This window comes from Argiope bruennichi, chromosome 2 (genome assembly GCF_947563725.1).
Source record: "Argiope bruennichi chromosome 2, qqArgBrue1.1, whole genome shotgun sequence".
Taxonomy (NCBI): Eukaryota; Metazoa; Arthropoda; class Arachnida; order Araneae; family Araneidae; genus Argiope; species Argiope bruennichi.
Genome location: NC_079152.1, coordinates 136,998,276 through 137,017,404, shown reverse-complemented (window position 1 = coordinate 137,017,404; position 19,129 = coordinate 136,998,276). Strand labels below are relative to the sequence as shown.

At 31.3% G+C, this 19,129-nt stretch overlaps 1 protein-coding gene across 4 annotated transcripts in view; it reads left to right on the top strand.

Moving 5' to 3' along the window:
- LOC129954801 (serine-rich adhesin for platelets-like) overlaps positions 1–19,129 on the top strand; it is a 117,750-nt gene that overhangs the window by 51,672 nt on the left and 46,949 nt on the right. Inside the window, exon 1 of one of the 4 annotated variants that reach the window (XM_056068174.1) lies at positions 6,953–7,305. The exons of the other annotated variants lie outside the window; for them this stretch is intronic. The gene's annotated coding sequence lies outside the window, so the exon portion shown is untranslated. Of the gene's footprint in view, positions 1–6,952; positions 7,306–19,129 lie in introns of those variants that run through there. 4 annotated transcript variants of the gene reach the window in all.

The window sequence follows — 19,129 nt, the reverse complement described above, 5'->3', positions numbered from 1 at the left end:
CAAAGAGGGCGTAGATGCCGTCAGCGGCAGGGGCGCCATGCTCCAAAATATGAATGTTTTGTCATTTTTTTAAAGCCAAATATAAATATGGGGGGGATTATGTCATCCCTCCCCTCTAGGTATCATTTAACATTTCTACACTCCTGCCCTGCCCTATCTATTTTTTTAAAAAAATTTCTTTTCGTAAATGAATATTTCTTTGTTCTTTTTGTATAATTAATTCATAACATGACGTAATACTGATTTTTCAACTAATAATAGTTTTTGTACAATTAGCATTTAATATTTAAAACAGCATACTTGTTTCAGAATGTTTCCATTTCGAATTCATATCCATATCTAGAAATGATGCAATGTTTGTTGAGTTTCGAGATGATCGGAATAATAGCCTCAAATCTTTTTCCCGATTATTATTGAGCAACCTTCGCTCACCATAAGAGGACCCTCTCGCTTATCTTTTTGTTTCTCAGGGGCTGAAGGTGAAATCGCGGCAAGGACTTCATCTCATTTGATGAAGATGCCGTTCGGGCGTGACGTGATCAAAGGTGCGAGGTTGTTTCAAATACCCGTTACTGGATTTTGTTGCGGTTCGAAATTGGATTGGCCTTGGGGCGATGGGTGCGAAAGCTCGCACGTATTAACAGGCGTTACCGGATCTGACATCCGCATTCAGACAACTCCAATGAGAATCCTTCGTGTTGACACTGTTTTGATTCGAATATTCGTGGGGGAATTTTTTTTAAGAAAAATGTTTTACGACATTCACCGTAACTCTGTTAACTACATATAATTATGTAATGTAGGTATGGATATTCAGTGTTATGTCCGTGAAGCTAATAACTGTATTCTGTCGATTTGCCTAGGGTAGTTGTTTGTTCAATCCTATTTCTCCCTGTTTATGTTTTAGATTTGCGATGTATTTACTTGGAATTATTGTCTTTTTTTTAGTTCTTTTAGATTTCTTTATTCTTCGTATTTTGTTGTAATTATATAAAAAGGAAATCCCTGCAAGCATTTTCATTCGATGTATTTGATTTTTATCTAGTACTATACTCAATGACTTAGCTTTAAACCGCAACTTTAATTTGTTTATATTTCTCCTCTACATTATAATTTACTTAAGGCTTAGAGCATTCATATTCCCCTAAGTTGATTAAAAATAATGGATAAATGTTCAAATCAACTATGAAATCAATTTTTCGCAAAGCTTAATGGTTTTTAATAAATACGACTTTAATTTTTAAAAAATCCGTGAGCTGGGAACATTTATGTCCTTGAAGTGAACAGCCATATTCTGTAGATTTGTGGTGGGTATTTTGCTTAGGTATGTTTTTTAATACAAGCATGTCACCCACCCGTTTTGAAACTTCCTTCAAAATATTCCTTGTCATTTTCAATCCCCGTCAGATGATGAGATCGACACCAGAATCAACAACATACCCGGCTACCACCAGTGGGAGAATGTTGAATTCTGACGGATTTAACTTGCACTAGCCCCGTGCATGCCACACTTCTTCAATAAAATTGGGTCAAAACTGAAATTCTGAAATGACTCCCAGTCGCTTAGCGAACGAAGATCAAGAAAGGGAGTATAGATGCCCCATGCGTCAGTCTTAAACGGCACCAATGTGATAAAATGTTAGTACGATTAGGTCGCTTTTTGAAACCAAATCTTAATAAGATTGTTATAATAACCTGGATGCCATTTACCGTCGCTATGCCACTGCTTTTTTCAAACAGGTATGATCAAAAAGTTTTTTTTTTCTTTTTTTGAGAAAGTATGTTATTAATATCACGATACCCTTGACTTTGCAATTTGGTTTTCAAATCAGTGAAACGTTTTATACAATGTATCGGACAGCATTCAAGAATTCAGTTATTTATTTGAGTATATTGTGCCTTTTTTTTTTCTCTTGGTAATAAATTCATCATACTAGTTCAGCACCCTTATCAAAGCTGGTCATCAGTTCTTCTTTTAATTATATATTTTTATTTAGTTATTTCAACTTCCCTTTTACTAAACCTACTAATAGAGAAGTGGAATAAATTCAGTAACCGTACCGCACAACACTTGAAGAAAAGCACATTAATTGCACTCCGAAAAATGTGTTATAAATAAGAAAAGGTCTGCTTCATTCAGAAATAAAGGTGTCAACAAAACGTAATTATTTTTTACATTACGTAACATAATTTATTAAGTAAATCTATGCAAGTTTTCCTAAAGTTTATTTCTGTTTAAAGTATTTTTATTATTGACTAGCGTTGCTGCCACAGAAGAAATAATTTTGGAAATATCGTTTGAAATTTAAAATAACTGTTTTGTTTAATTAGGAATGACAGAAAGAATGATAATTTTCTTATCAGCAGTGAATACATTCATTTAAATTTAATGATATATAAAAGAGAAGTACAAATAATATTACTCTATTTTTTGACTTTATTATTCAAGTGCTTTAGAGTAGACAATATTTTTTGGCTGTTCGACTCGTAAGCATCCAGCATACAACTGGCCATATGAAAAACATGGATTTTCTAGGTTCAGTTCGCACACTTGAAGCGATTGACCTTCTGCCTTGTTGATGGTCATCGAGAGTGCAAGTCGATTGGGGAATTGCAGTCGTTTGAAATCAAAAGCATGTCAGTGGAAATAATGAGAAAGCGTGGAATGAGTACACCTTCTCCAGTCGACTTTCCGTTAAGAATATGTCCTCTTTTCTTGCCGCCTATTGGTCTTTTGATTCTGAAGCGCGTGATTAGGTAGCATATAAGCACTGTCTTTCGATTCTTGCTGCATATTGATCTTGAGAGATTCTGAAGCACGTGAATTTACAATACGTTAACGATCTGCTTTATTGCTGGCATGTCGTTCCTCGTTTGTTTGAGGAGCTCGAATTCACTTATTTCTATGCGCTGCGCTGGTATTAAGTGACGAACGTTTAGGGACATATTTTTGGTCGAAGCAATCAAGACGATATGCGCTTATATAACCGAAATGTCGTTTGTCCAATCACTGAAAAAATAGAAAAATGACTGTTTGCTCTGGAAAATTTTCATTATATATAACTTGATCGGCATCGATAATAATAATTCTATTTTGTATGTGTGAGATAAACTGAATAATATGTGCGGTTTGCCGCAGGCAAAATATTGTGCACGTTGAATGACAACATCCTGTGTAAATGATTATTCATTAATGAGAAGTAAAAAATAAGCGCTTGGACTAAATATTTTCGATTTCATTTCATTCATATTGATTAACACCAATCATAATAATATATTTTTGGTATGTGTGCGATTAATTCCAAATCACATGTGCCGTTTACTGTTTGTATTTTGTCAATTGTCAATTTTAAAATATAACCTTCGCGCAGATGCAAGCAATAAGTTGGCCAAGTTTCATCGGAATCGACTGAACGGGATGGCAGCGCATTAAGTACGAACTAACAAACATTCATTTTTATATATTAGATTACCATCGACCGATCATCTTTTATTTTTGAGTAAAAATGGAAAGTTTATATATTTTTAACATTAAAATCTCTGCTAATTATTTTATAATTAAGTTAATTCTCTAATTAAATTAGAAACTTTCTTCGACCCGTTATCTCATCCAATTTTAATTTCTTATTACAGTTTGTAAAAACCAGGTTAAAGGGAAAATGCTGTCATTCATCGGTTCGTCATCACCGAATTCTCATCCGATTCGGATCACTCATCTTGTGATTAAGATCTCGACCAAAGAACATTCGAAAACAGATTCTCTTCGGATGTTAACTCCATGTTATCTTCGGTTTAGTTTTCCGTAATATTGACTCGCCTTCCATCAGCAGCGGCCAAAGAACTGCTGTCAATGAGCATTTGTAAATACGAAACCGCTGGCAGTCGTCCGCGTACAGATTTTGTCAACAGTCTACTCTGCAGGTTTAAAAATACAGCAGCGATGTCAATGTTGTTCGGATAGTTTTTCTAAAACACTTCTCTGACCTCAGGGAGCTCGACGGATGGTTGGACCTTGGCCAATAGTCTTTATTTTTAGGGTTTATTTTTCGCACCTGACATCTTTCTGCGCGCTGATTTCTTTTTGAGGGTCGCCGTTCTGGAAGATTCTGAAGTGAGTGGCCATGAGAGATAATTGTTTCCTGATGGCCGGAAGTCTGTCATCAAAAAAAAAAAAAAAATGAATGTCTTTTTCATGTTAATTCAAAAGAATTGCGAAGTATCCTGAATATTCCAAAATGCGCATACCCTGTTCTTAATTCTCTTATTCCGTGCCTTCATTTTACTGGTCAAAACTTATAAAAAAACGCCTTTAAGTTATAATAAAAATTTAAACTATTATATCGCTTCCTTAATATTTCTGTAATGAACATGTGTCATTGAGAAATAGTTGTGATGTCATTTTCTGCAATGTACTAATATTTACTACTTATTCAGTCTTGTTCATTTGAATGAATCTTCATACTTTATAATTAATGAACTGAAATGGATTTTCGCTTTTTCACGTATTTATTAATATTGAACGTTTATTTTCCTTCGCATCCTTTCCTGAGCCTTACCTTCCATTTTGCATAAATATTTTTTTTCTTTCCTAATGTCTTCGTTGTTTATTGCCAAAACAATTTGATTACATCATATTCTTTACTGTTGACAATTCAGGTCAAGGAGAAAGGAACGCAACTTTTTACTATTTTAAGCCAGACATTCACGATCACTCGACACCACACTCAGTGCGAAACTCCACTCGAAATTGGCATCACTTGGACTGGGAAGTTAGATATCTAACTCGCTGAAATGTCCACTTCCATCTAGCAATTTAAAATAAGTCTTGGAGTGCAAGCATGGTGCGAACAGCTCTAGCAAGACGCGGGAGAATTCGAATGAAGTTAACCAAGAATGCTCGTGAATGACCTGTCTAAATAAATGGAATGACCTGGCATGCAGTGAACACAAATGATCGACTTTACAATCCTTCAAACTACAATGTGCAGAAATTGAAAAATCCATGTTAAGGAACAATATCTACTCAAATGAACACAATTTGTTGGATCAGCGTTTTAAGTAATTTTATGACTGAAATTTATAGGAAATCCGAAAATCAAAATATAAGGCTCTTACTTATTGTATAGACACCAAGAACAACAATAGAAATTACGCTGAATATTCAAAGTGAACATTTGAAAATTCATCAATAAGTATGCATTTAGTATATTGAATAATTATGATTTACTAGGGAGATTCACCTTATGCTGGCTTTCGCTCGCAGATCCCGATGTTTTCCGACTCTGTACCCGATGCTCGTCAATTCCATTTAGGAAGTTTTAAACTTCACTGGATATTCGTTCAATGTTGGAAACTTAATCTTTCCATGATAATAACATATGTTTGGCGATTGGCCTGCATTACGATTCAAAACTCAAAATCCCACTATGAGAATATTTTTTGCCCATATCTCCAATATCTAAATATTGTTTCAATTTTCTACGTTTTACCACCAACGTAGCAGATGAACGTTAAGATTTTCTTTTCAAATTGGCAGATTCTCGCGCGATCTTTCGTCGCATCTTTATTTCCCCTTCATCTAATATATCTAGATGCCCCATTGTCAATTAAAAAGACTATGCAAGGTTAACACGAGTATTTCTTAGGTATTCAGACAATTTCTAGGCGAAAAATTTCCGTTACTCGAAGATGGTAAACAAAACACGAAGCTATTCATTAGTGTCGCCACAAATGGTGTGTCTAATGTCACCATTTCACCGTCAAGTGCAATATAAATACTTACTATAACGTAATAATAATTTTTATTTAACATTTCAAACAATCCATCCTTGGCATAGCACAAACAAACCTCAAATGCCATGCCCCAGATGACTCGCTCTCTACCAATCACAAAGCAAATAAAACGCAATGCTTACATTAAATTTTTTTTAACATAATAGATATATTACTGAGTGCAATTAAAATTTGAATACTTGTCATGTATTTTCTTGATACTTTAGCAACTACGCTTATGTTTTTGCTGTGAATATGGATAATTTTTTAGTAATGTCTACCTTAAATATGTTTCGCATTTGTGTTGAATCTACACATGAATTAGTCGTTTAGCATTTTTACCTAGTACTAACTGTATGAAAAATAGATAAGTGTTCGTAAATTGGGACGAATTATGCCAACTTTTGCGCCTCCTAAAATGCGAAAAAAAAAAAAAAAAAAAAATTTGCGCCTCCTAAAATACAAAAAAAAAATGACTTTGCAATCTACTAATCTAAGATTATCATCATATATTCTGATGATAATCTTTAAATGCGTAAAAAGATATCTGTGTGAGTGAGCACTGAAACATAATTGATACATTCAATTATTATATTTTTTATATTCGCCGTTTTTCAGGGCCGAGGCAAGCACGCAAATGACCTAATTTCTCTTTTTAACGCAATTATTTATGGATATGACATTTAATTTAAACAATTTGAAGAAATTTTATATTTAGATATTTTGTTTTTAGATGTGATTTGTTCAATGATTCCACTTCATTCTTCCTGTAATAAATATTGTTATAAAACAAACATCTACAACTACAGTGTAATTTCTCGAATTCATTAAAAAACTGCACATGTAAAATATGTTGTTCTGTATACATACACCTATAATGCATTAGATTAGTCATCCTAGTTAAAGCATTTGTGCGGGAATTAAAAAGGGCATTTTCTTGTATTTATTTTGTAGAGACCATCAAAACTTGAGCCAGCGCAGATTGTTCATAATATTTAACTGTTTCGAAATGGAACAAAAAGAAATAAATACAAAAAAAAAAAAAAAAAATAGCTTCGTGACTTCAATCTTTCATTCATCCTTTTCTTTAACAAGAGTTGTGCGCTATCGATTGTCATTGCCCCATAATGAAGATCAGAGCATAGAAAAGTAAAAGATAACTCAGCTGCCGAGCTACCAATTCACCTGCCTCATTTATTTATTTTACTTTTTCCACCCGTCAGGCGTCTTGAGTAAATCTTTCAACAATCCTCTCGCTAGATTTCCGATTTCAGTGGAGCCTGCATCGGAGTCGGAAACCTGCCATTGACCTCGGGGAACATTTTCCACAAAGGACTTGCCAGCGAGACGTGGTTCATTGTGTGTAAGAAAATATGCCATCCTAACTGCAGACGAATTAAGAAAGAAACGAGTCTCTTGAAATAATGATGGAACTGTTCTCACTACTAAAGAGGCTGTGGCTGAAGACACATAAAAATAATGTTTAGGGTCAATAAACGTGTTTGTTGATTCATCAGTTTTCAGATTCAAAAAGTAAGTAGTGTATTAACAGTTCCATTAAAAATCTTGTATGTGTGAATTGAAATTATGTGTATGAAATTTGTTTTATTAATGCATTTGACATTTTTTCCCTCACTTCGTATCTGGATCAACCATTTTTAATGGATATCCCATTGTCCATTAAGTTATAATTTCAAACTGTTCTCTTTGCGCTTTTAAGTGTTGTTTTTTCATATTTATTCTTTAAATCCTTCACTAACCTGATTTTTTAAATCATGTCCGAACTTATAAAACTGCTCTCCTTAATTTCGTCCGGAACAAAGATACGCCCAGCCAAACCTGCTGTTTTTCTTTTATTATTTATTGTTACATGTACATATCATCTCTTTTCTCTGTGCATTTTCCCAGGCTTATAATGGAATTTTTTCATTTTCTTTTAACTATTTTCGATAGGGTCCTGATGATGACTTTTTTTCAATAAAAAAAAAATAGTTTTAAAAGAGTATATTGCATTTCAACCCAAATATTTTGGGAAAATACTCGGGAAGTAAGTTGTGAAATTGCGAAAAAAAAAATTGAATTAAATGCAAAATTAATGTAATCTTTAGTTTAATCGTATAAAAAAAATTAAAAACCTATGTCGAAAGGGTGATCATTTTAAAGCATTATTAATGTTCTCAGCCTATCTGTATCCAGTCAATATCATTAAAAACCCATCTTTGAATCAACTATCGAATAAAAAAAATTTGACTTTTGAGTCCTATATATCCTAACAGAATATTGTTGGATCAATTAGAAATGAAAAAGATTAAATTTCAGTAATTAATAACTAGAGTTGCGGATTTTTTTTTTTTTTTTAAATAAAGAATAAGGTTTTTGTAGTACTATATATGGTTTTTTCGAAGAAAAGCCGCAAACAAGTTTTGAAGGAAATAAATAACTTATGAAAATACCGCAGTTTTACTCTAAACCAATACAAAAAGGAAGGCCATACATGTGGTTCCCAGCCCTCTCAAGTGGACTCCTCTTAGAGTATTTCCGCATCAATAGATATTAATCACGAAGATAAAAGAAAAGCATGATATACGAAGAAAATCATATATATATATATATATATATATATATATATATATATATATATAATATACAAAAGTATTAGAATCAAGTTAATAGGAAAAACAAAAAATAAAATAAAAATTAAACCAAAAAAATTATAAAAAAATATAAAAAAAGAGAATCCGGCCTGAAGACTTTTTCAAGGGTCACCCTCAAGCAGGGATTCAAAGAAAGGGATTTTTTCTGTGAGGAAATACAGACATTGTCTAATAATGATTCCTCGTGACCCGAAAATCCCCTGAAATTATGCTCAAGAGATATACCATTTTAACAGAAAGGAAATATAAAACAACAAATTAGAAGAAATTAACCACAACAAAGTAAAAATACAATAACAAAAATAACAATAAAAACAAAAAATAGCACTAAAATTAAAAATTAAAAACGAAAAGGCCAGTACATACCATCAACAGTCAAGGAAACTTTAAACTATCGATTGTGATTCCCTGTTTTTAAAAAACTAACGGTAAATTATGTAAACAGATGTAGGCTCCCAGCGCCATCTATTGAATGATGATTTTTTTATATTTTTTATAATTTTTTTGGTTTATATATATATATATATTGAAGCCAAAATAAGAATTTATACACTCTGTTAAAAATAAATCTCTGCTTTTAAGAAGGTGAGTAGCAGATAGGTACTCAGTAATGATTGTTTTTTATTATTGTATTTTATTAATGTGCGATAATAATTATTTAAATTTTTAAAATCCATTGAGACGGACTGATGTAGAAAACGTAGTTTTAAACTCTAAGAACCGCTGAAACACAAGAATCTACGAAATAAAACTTAAGGTTCAAAACTACTTCATTCTAAGCACGGAGGGAAGATGGGAGTTTTTTTGGATTTTATGAAATATTAGGTGCAGACCTCCACAGTTGATAGATTCTTTTCTCACCAAGCCCATCCTTTGAAACACCCTGTTGTTTAGAAAGGAGACCATGTCCCTCCCATTTATACAAATAGTTACTATTCGGAAACGCTCGAGTGTATTTATGTTATGGAGATCGTTTGTTCCGAATAGTGCTCGCTTGGGAACTATTTCTAGATACCGGCAACTCTTCTTTCTGCTAGTCAGCTCAAATGGGTGTTCTATTTTGAGTTTTCGGAGGTGGGTGTAGTCTCCCGTCTCCATGGTTAGGATTTGAAGGTTAAAATGTAAAAAGAGTTTTCTTTAAGGGATGTTTTACTAAAATTGATGCATTTTATTAGTTCAAGATTAGCGTATCGTATATCCTGGGGTGTAATTGTTTTTGACCAAATGTTAAATCTTGTCCCCAGAGATTAACATGTTTGCCATTTCATTGTACAAATGTTTTGCTTTAATAGAAACAGAAGAAATGCACAAATTGCTTTGATAACATTCATTGAAATATTTTTGTTACTTTTTAGGATTATAAAAAAATGTTAGCTCTTAAAAAAATTTAAATAAGTAAGAATTCATAATAAGACACTAAAATCGTGTTTATAGTAATTATAGAAATGTGCTATTCTTATTTTTTTTCAAGTTTTAACATGATGCTATTATTAAAAAAAATTATGACTCCGATGAATTATTCGTTTTAGTCTTCAACTGATCGTTATTTTTTTAAGATACCGTTTTACAATAATTGCAGCTAATAAATTGAAATATTTCTAAGTCGGGTTTTTTTTTTTTTTCAATTTAAAAATTAAAGTAAAAAGCGTGGTTAAGGAGCTCAAATCGAAAAATTATTTACTTTAAATCGTTTCAACAGGTTTTAACACCTCCGTTTTTCTTGCTGCCGTTCACTGTTTTCAAATCACTTAAATTTCATAAATCGAAAAATAATGAGTGTCAAATACTGTGAGAGCGATATCTTTCTCAAAATAAATGTGTTCGGAAATTAAATTTTCTCATCTGCATATTATAAACCTTACATTTTAATTTTAATCGCGATGTAGCATTTTTTAGCAGACAGTCATTCTAGATTAATTTCCGTTCAGTGATAACTGTTTATAACGTTCTTTTTTTTTCTTTTTTTTTTCAAATGAACTTTCATATTTTAAGAACAATAGTTCTCTCTCGCTCTCTCTCTCGTGTGTGTGTGTGCGCGCAAGTTATTCATTTTTTCATGAGATAAAAATATTTCTTTATTCTTTGTTGGCATACGTAATTACAATTTATACATCTATGTATGTGCCATTGGATACCTTGATGTATATAGTAACCTGATTTAAAATATCTTTTATTTCCTTTATTTACTGGAAATATTATTTACAATTTTCTTTTAGTCTACAATATAAATATAGAATTCAATTCATCCATGGTGGTACTTTTTAGAGATTCCTAAGCGAATTTTTAACTTGTCTGAAGTTTTATCTTTTATTTGTATACTACTTGTAAGTAAAACTCAGCAGTAGTCCCCTCTCTTTCTTCATCCCACTTGAGAAGGGATATAACATTTTTTTCAGATAAGGCAGCAACAAGAGTGAAAAGTACACATAACGCTAATCACAACTTTCTTATCTTCGTATGCGTTATCATTCTCAAGTGGATAATAATTTTTCCTGATTTAAAATAAACATAGTAACTTAGTGATGTAATGCATTTTTATTTCATGTGGGGTCTATTGCAAGGTCTTGTTATTCTGTTTGCTTTTCAAAAGTATATAAAATTCCTGAGCAATTGTAGTTGTGCCTTTAACATTAGCAAACGATTTTTTTCTTAATTTAGATTTTATCGAATTTTAAGAATTTAAGCTTCCGTTCTTTTTAATTCTTTTAACTGATCAGCGTATGTTGAAATAAACTAATATTATTTCACCTTTCTAGCAAGTTCATTTTCTTTAATAATAGTTTGCATATTTTGTATCAGAGCTATGGAAAATTGCTTCCATTTTTTAAAATTAACTAGGTTAAATTAAAGTTAAGCTTATGGTTACTAGGTTGAAGTTACTAGGGTGAATTAAGTTTTGTATAGTCTCTCATAGTTCAGTTTAATTCGTTTGAAACTCATTATTTTAAAACCTTCCGACAATCTTTAGCAATATCGTTTAATTAATAATTTACCTGTGGGGTCCCTATCTTGTATACTCCTTTTCTTTATTATTTGTTGTATATAAAATTTGATACATATCCTTTAAAAAAATTAGCTTGAATTGTTAAGAGGAATTGAGGGAATTCCCTTGATTGTATATGAAGTCCCTTTTTATAAACAACCTTTCTTTTGGTTTACCTATATGTAATAACTAGAGTAAAAATAAAACAAAAGATTATCCAGAAACAAAGCTTTTTTTTTTTCAATAGTTCTGAAGAGTGAGTAGGGAGGGGAGGGGGGGGTGAATCGAAAATATTGTTCCCGAACCAAAATCTAAACAGAAATCTTGGCAGGTAGAGATCCAACTTCCCTCTCACTTTCAGCTGCAGAACTCAACAGCAGAGTAGCCCTTTGCCCAACCTAGTTTTCATTGAAGCCTTTCAAATTTGCATGCTTCAACATTCCGTTAACTGGATATGTTTTATCTACTTCGTCTGTTGCTGATGAATGGCTTCTTTGAGCAGGCCTCATCGGAAATCTTGAACTGCTTGCTCTCAGAGAGAATGAGCGGCAAGGTTCATTTCTCCCAGACATACTACCGCGGGCAGTTTTCCAAAGGCAATTTTGTAGCGAACACATTTACCGTTCCGAAAGTAAATGTTTCGTGTGCCCCCTTCATTTACAGAAATAGACAGAAAAGAGGGAAAGTCCCGGATGTTATTGCCTCGAGGGGAGGGGAGTGCTCTCCAAAAAGTTGAGATTGCGTCTTCGACTGGCAAATTTTCGGTCTTTCACTTGTTTTTCTTTTTCTGTAGCCCTCCACTTGGCTTTTTACTCTGGAAAATTGAAGCCTTTGAAACCGAAAACTATCTTAAATATGTTTATTTCATTTACATAGGTAACTGAAGATAATGAGGTTACAATAAAAGTTATAGGATCAAATGTTGCTCTTTAATCTCTGTCAAGTAACATCTCAAAAAGAATGTGCTGTCAGATAAATGGCTGTAGGAAATCTAAATAGTTTCAAAATTCATTAATTATTTATAGAAAATATAAGGATTCCACTCTTATCGTGGGTCAGTTGCTAATTTCTATCCGTTAGAAATAGACATATTATTCCAGTTGGAAAAATGCTATAAATGGTGTAAGAATGAAATATATGTTAGATAGTTTGGGACGGTAAATGCATTTCTAAAAAAGTTTCGAATTCTAACTTATTATACGGTGCTCTTATTTTATCAGTCATGTTTAGTAAGAAATGGTTGATAACCTAAAAAATACGATTAAAAAAATTGTTTTATGACTGAAATCTACCCAGTTATAGTTGCTTCATCTAAATTGGGCTCATTTACAAATTTATTTTAAGAAACAGTTTGATAAAAAGGAAAATGTTTGGATAAAATTAAAAATATATTTTTTTTATTGGTTTATATATTCAATAGAAAAAAAAAATATTCATCTTGTGCATAGAGAAATACAAGTTTTCTTCGATTAAAAATTTGATAGACAAACTAAATAATTTTTATTACAAAATCAAGTGTTAAATTTAAAATGTTTTTATAATCAACGATTCTGAACTCAAAATCACTTTAACCGTTAAAAGTTACTTTTATTCAAGACCGATTTAAGTTCTCTAAACGATCTGGAATGTGGAGCGCGAGCTCAAATACATATAAAGTAAAGTAAAGCTAAAGATACGTATAATAAATATTGAAAGTGATATTTCTCAAGATGAGAGAAATAGATTCATGCCTGATAAAAATGCAGAATTCTAAAAAACAGTTTTCTTAAAAATAAATCACGGCTCAGATTCAAAAACCTGGTCTGTTAGTAAAGCCTCGGTTTTAAGATCAAATGTTCATATCGTATCTGCCGATGATGTCGGAAGGAGAACCTCTTTATTGTAATTTGAAATTAAATTAACTTTTTAATTAATTTAACGGTTATTTTCTAACGTTTTTATCTGAATACAGTTTACTAAATAATGCTTTTTCTTTTTAACCGAATACCTAGAATAACTTTAAAATCTAAATTTATTCCAACCAATGGGTGCAATTAATGGTATTCAAGAAGAGCTTTATTTGAAAAGATATTGTCAACATCCACTCCATCACTCTATAACATTTTTGATGGCATAGCATTTTGGAAGGGAAAATGTTCTTGATCCTGTTACTTTTATTGAAATTGTGCTGTATGAATCGTCCAGACTATGTAAATATCTGAATCAATTTCCAGAAAAGTTTTGTTTAATATTTGTAAGAGAAATATGAAGAAAATACGGCTCTCGAATTTTTTTAGATATTGCCTATAGTTTTAATTCGTAAAAACTTTTGGAATTAGAGTCGTTGTATAATTTTTATGAGTAAAGCGCTGTGATTTTTTTATAGCTTCCTATCTATCAAACAACTTCCATATTTGCATTAAAAAAAAATCTCCTTTGAAAATTGTTTCCTTGATGGCAAAACTGTTGATTCTGTTCAAACACTTTGTTATAAATAAATGGTTAGATTTTTTTAATTCCAATTTTTATATTACACTGAATTCATAAAAAAAAAAGATAATATCGAGTTCTAGACAAAATTTATAACAATTTGCTGAAAATATGAAAATTCCGTATATAATTATTTTTCTAGTAAGCATTTTACCTCTGGATGTTATGAAACATCCACTGGCAGTAGTGACAAAATTCATCATTTGATTGAAAATAACCCTGTTTCAGATCTTCCGAAGCTCTGTCCAATTTGGCGTTTTATCCCACATCATCTTGTAAAAATTATCACCTAAAAGTTATTCGTGAGATGTATCGATCTCTATCTCTACTGTTCATAAAGTATGTGTGTTTTCGTTCTTTCTTGTTCTGGCCCTTCTAATAGGCTTGCCATTTGGTATAAAGTTATCAAATTTGGAGCAAGTATAGGATGGAGGGTTGGAATATTGACATAGGAGCTTCTTGTTAATTAATATCTTTTATTGCTTTTTGTTTAAATTTGAATTAAATCGAAATCAAGCAAAGATCTGGCGTATTTCGGTCATAATTTTCTGAAATATTATCACGATAGCAGGATATCATATATTTATACCCTCTTAAAATTAAAAAAAAAAAACTATATTTATTTTAGTGATATTCACTAAAATTTACTGAATTGTTACAGTTTTTTAAAACATTTTACGCTATAGTTGCAGCAATGCGTTTCATTCTTGCTACGAAATTTAAACTGTTTTCCTTGTTTCAACAAGTATTTAATAGCGTCTCTTTCCTCCACTGGTGAAAATTTTGAAAGAAAAAAAAAATCAAGATTCCCCCCCCCCCTCTCCACTTTCAAAAAAACATGAAGATGTTATGAATTTTTACTTTTTTTTATATTATTTCATCTAATTCTTTCTGTGGAATTTATTAACAAAACACTACAAAAATGAAGTAATATATCCGTATGCGGAAAAATTAACTAGCTGTTTCATCTTCTTAATAACACTTTCCTATCTGCTTAACTTGCTATTAGGCTGCTCATATAATGCAAGTAAAATATACCGTGTCATTTTAATGTTTGGTATAACGGCGTATTTTATATGAAGATTTAATTTAGTTTAGTTATATTAATGTGCCTTTTTGAAGCAACCATAGGACTATTTGAGGACTAATCTCTTAATTTTGAACTGGGGTCAGATGAAGAGAATGACGCCTGGACTGGTGTCCCTTCCCCCTCATCTTCCGCACGAGACCAACAGGAGATTATTGATCCCGATGTATTTAACGTCCATCTTACCTGCTTACATAGCAGTTCTTTGGAATCAGATTTTGACACGGAGCCTCCGGTGTCGGAGTCGTGACCTTGCCACCAGATATTTTTATATATTAGATAAGAAAATAAAACAATTTGATTGTATAACCCAGACAATTACGCTTGCATGCAAATGTGATAACATGTGACTTCATTAGTTTCGTGAGTACTAATAAACAGAGCAGGTTAAGGCTGAATCGTCTATCATTATTTCATGTTTATAAATATTTTGGTTAGCGAACCAATCTTTTGTAATGATTGAACAAATAAATTGATATATTATCTAATCATTTTTATATATTAAAATTAACTTGGAGAACGAATTATTATATAGTCAATTAGAAATAAACTGCTCTTCTTGTCTGATTGCATTGTTGTTTGTGATGAGTACATTTGATTCATTCATTGTGACGAGAGCAAGAAAAACTTCATCGTAGGAGCATTCGATTATGTTAATGACTTTCTTATGTAAAATTAAATTTACAAAGTGTGTCAAAGTAAAAGTTCTTAATGCTTGTTAAATGTGATGGTTTCAAGTGTACAAAATATTTCGATTTATGAAAAGGAAAAAAAATTAGAATAAGAATTTTTTTCTTATTGTTATTACTCTTTTTTTGTCGACTTCTTATTTCTTAGACTTTTTCCTCTCTTGTTTTTGAGAATCCAAAAATATCCAAATAAACCTAGAAAGGAGTGTGTCGAATTTTTTTTAAAGTTATGTTAAAAAATAGTTGTTTATTTAGCAATGTTTATCATAGCAAATAATTAGAAGGTAAAATACAAAATTGAAGTTTTACAGGAAATTATTTCGGCATTAAAACAGGTTAAAGCACCAGACATAACATTCAATCTGGAAAAAAAAGAACTATGTACACAAAATCCAATGTAATTTTCCGAAACTGGTTCTTTTCCCCAGATGAAAGTCAAACATACTCGCCTACTAATAGTCACATACAATAAGCGTTTTTTAATGTTTTTAGAGACAAAAGCAAGAAGGTAGTCACTCACTCAAAACAAGGAAAGAAAAAGGTGGAGAGTCACCCTTTCTCTTCCAGACGTTGAATAAATGTAGGGTTTCGTACAAAAGATTGTATTTTAACTTATTATGTTTGGATGATCTATGCTGTTAAGTTTCATTATTTGAAAAACCGTGCGAAATTTTATTTATAATTATGATATATGCTACTGAGAATATCTTTGCTCAGAAACAATAGTTTATTGACCTTATTCCGTCATAATATCAAGGTTAAAAATTAATTCTGTTTATTATGGTAATATTTATTACGATTATAAGTAAAATATGCTACCTCGGGTATCATATTGAGTCATACTCAAAATTCAAATTTCTTTTTGTTAGTAGCTTCAAAGAAAGAAATGCCTTCGTCTGTTTTTTGGAGTTACTTTATTTTCTTTTGCACATTGTTTTTTTTATTTAATATCTAAATAATATCCGGTATTTACTGACTGCAGCTCCGCATGAACTAATTCTGCAAAAATAAATTCCTTTATGTTTTGTAACAAAGGCGCAATTTTCTACCTATGCTTTTTTCGTTTCTAAAAATTGATGCATTGCAAACAGTTGTTTGTTCTTCTTAAATGAATTCAATGAAATGTAGCTTGAATAAAGTCACGGGATAAAGGACTATCCTGAAATATTAAAATGTCTTTGGAGCTAGTATAAACTAATATACATTCTGAATCCAAAATCAATTCAAAATTTAATTTTTTAGTATTAAATTTGACTTCTTGGTCTCTTTATTTATAATTTTTATAAAGCTGTAGGATTCATCTTTATAAAGAAAATGACAAAGAATTTTATTTTGCAATATCATTTTCCAAGTATCTTGTAAAATTCCTGTAAGGATATTAGAGCGGGTGGCAATTTTTCTTCTTTCCACACTATAGAATTTTTTTTTTTTTTTTTTTTTTTTTTGAGTTTTAAATTGTGTAAAGAGAGGCTGAAATATCCTTGAACTTAATTTATACACAACAGAAAAAATTAACTAATAAACTAAATCCTTTTGTTTTACGAAAACATTGTGGTTTTAATTTGCAACAGTTGGTTTTAGTTTGTGATTTAATTTCTTTTTATAGAGAAATACTTTTTTATTTTCACGTATACGAATTTTTTTATCTACGTACACTTTTAATTTATCACATAGAGAAAGTATTGCCAAAAACATTCGAACTTAAAATGAATCTCCGCGTTATAGGCCTCCCGCAGTTCGAGAAACACATTTTCGGAAAATGTCTGTCTGTGACAGATAACTCAGAAACGTTTTGAATTAGACGGATGAAATTCGGTATACGGTTTTCACACGGTTTTCACACCCTATACCGAGTCTAGGTTTCTATCAAAATCCGTTCAGAAAAAGTCTGTCTGTCCAACTGTTCGATTATAAGTTAACACGATCACTACAAAACGAAGAGAGCTTGGTGGATAAGATTCGGTACACAGATTTAAAATCTATAGTGTAGATATATCGAATTTTTAGCCAAATCCAACAAGGGGTAGACTGGCTGTTCTTTCAGAAACATATAAAGCGATAACTCAAAAATGCAAAAACTTAAATAAATCAAATTCGGTATAAGATTTTGTGATTACAAATGTTGTTCAGCATCAAGTTTTTGTTCCAAATCGATTGGGAAAAATATGTCTAGAACAAAATTCGATTTTTGTTAAATCGCCAGAAAAAAAGAAGAAAAAAAAACCTCGCCGAGGATTACACGGTACATTCAGTAAGAATGCTAAATTCACGCCAAAGGTTTTTATACCAATGCCATATAAGGCATTCTCTGTTATAATACCTTTATTAGAATGTGGGCGAAAAAGTCTGCGGGTGACCTCTTCCACTGGTTTAAAATTTAAAATACATCCCCTTGTGTCGGTTTATATGCTTATTTATTTCATCAAAAATAATGAGTCGATATATCGAAATATATGGATTTTGAATTCATATATTAGGAAAATTTCAAGAAGTATTGTTGCTCGTTGAGCTTTCAGAAAATTTGTGAACAAGTGCCGAAGAATTTGGGGACTGGTCTTACGCTCTAAATGTTATCAACGGCCTATTTTTGTCTGTAATAAAAATGTGAATAATTTTTTAAATCTTAATTAAAAAATTTTTTCTCCAAAATTTTAAATTTTATTCGTACATTTCACTAATAGTTTGGAAATTCCAAACGGTTTTAAAGAATATGGTGGCGAAAATAGTTGAGAAGTGACGAATTTTTCTTCCCCCGTTAAATTTAATTTTTATTTTAGATTCCTCGTGTTCATCTTTTTTTAAGAAAGGTATTTAACATCCACAAGATGAAAAAGAAATATATAAAAAAAATTTGTCAACTTAATTCAGAAGTTAAATTTGTGTGTTTATTTACTCTTTTTATTTGTTTTATTAATTTAATATCTTAATCTGCAAATGCAGCTATTGTTTTTTGGGTTTTTTTTTTATGCTGTCTTTACATAAATTTCTTTTTCTCAGTTTACTTTATTTTTAAGTATTTTTTTCCTCTGCAATCGTTTTATATAATTACTAGTTGCTTATTAATAATTCCAAATAGATTATTAGAATAATTAAATTATTTTATTTTTATATTTTGTAAAAAAAAAAAATTGTTTACAGAAGAAACACCGTTTTTGTGTCTTTCAATTCAATTTTTCCCCCTTTGCAATTAATTATATTTACCTCATGATAGAGCTTCTTTTCTGTCTGAAGACATGGATATTGCCTCTTTTATATAAGTAACTGCCTTTGTCCATCGAGTGCCTTTTTTGGCTCGTTTTCCTCCTCAACTTAATTAGTGACTGTTTTTCTCGATTCAATACTTGCTATTGCGAAGAAACCTTTCCTGGTACTTAATTTTCCACATAGCTAAATAATCCGATGTACATTTATTTAACTCAAAATTCTTCCTCGAATAACCTGTTGTCGAGATTATGCTGAAGCTGAACTTTCTCTT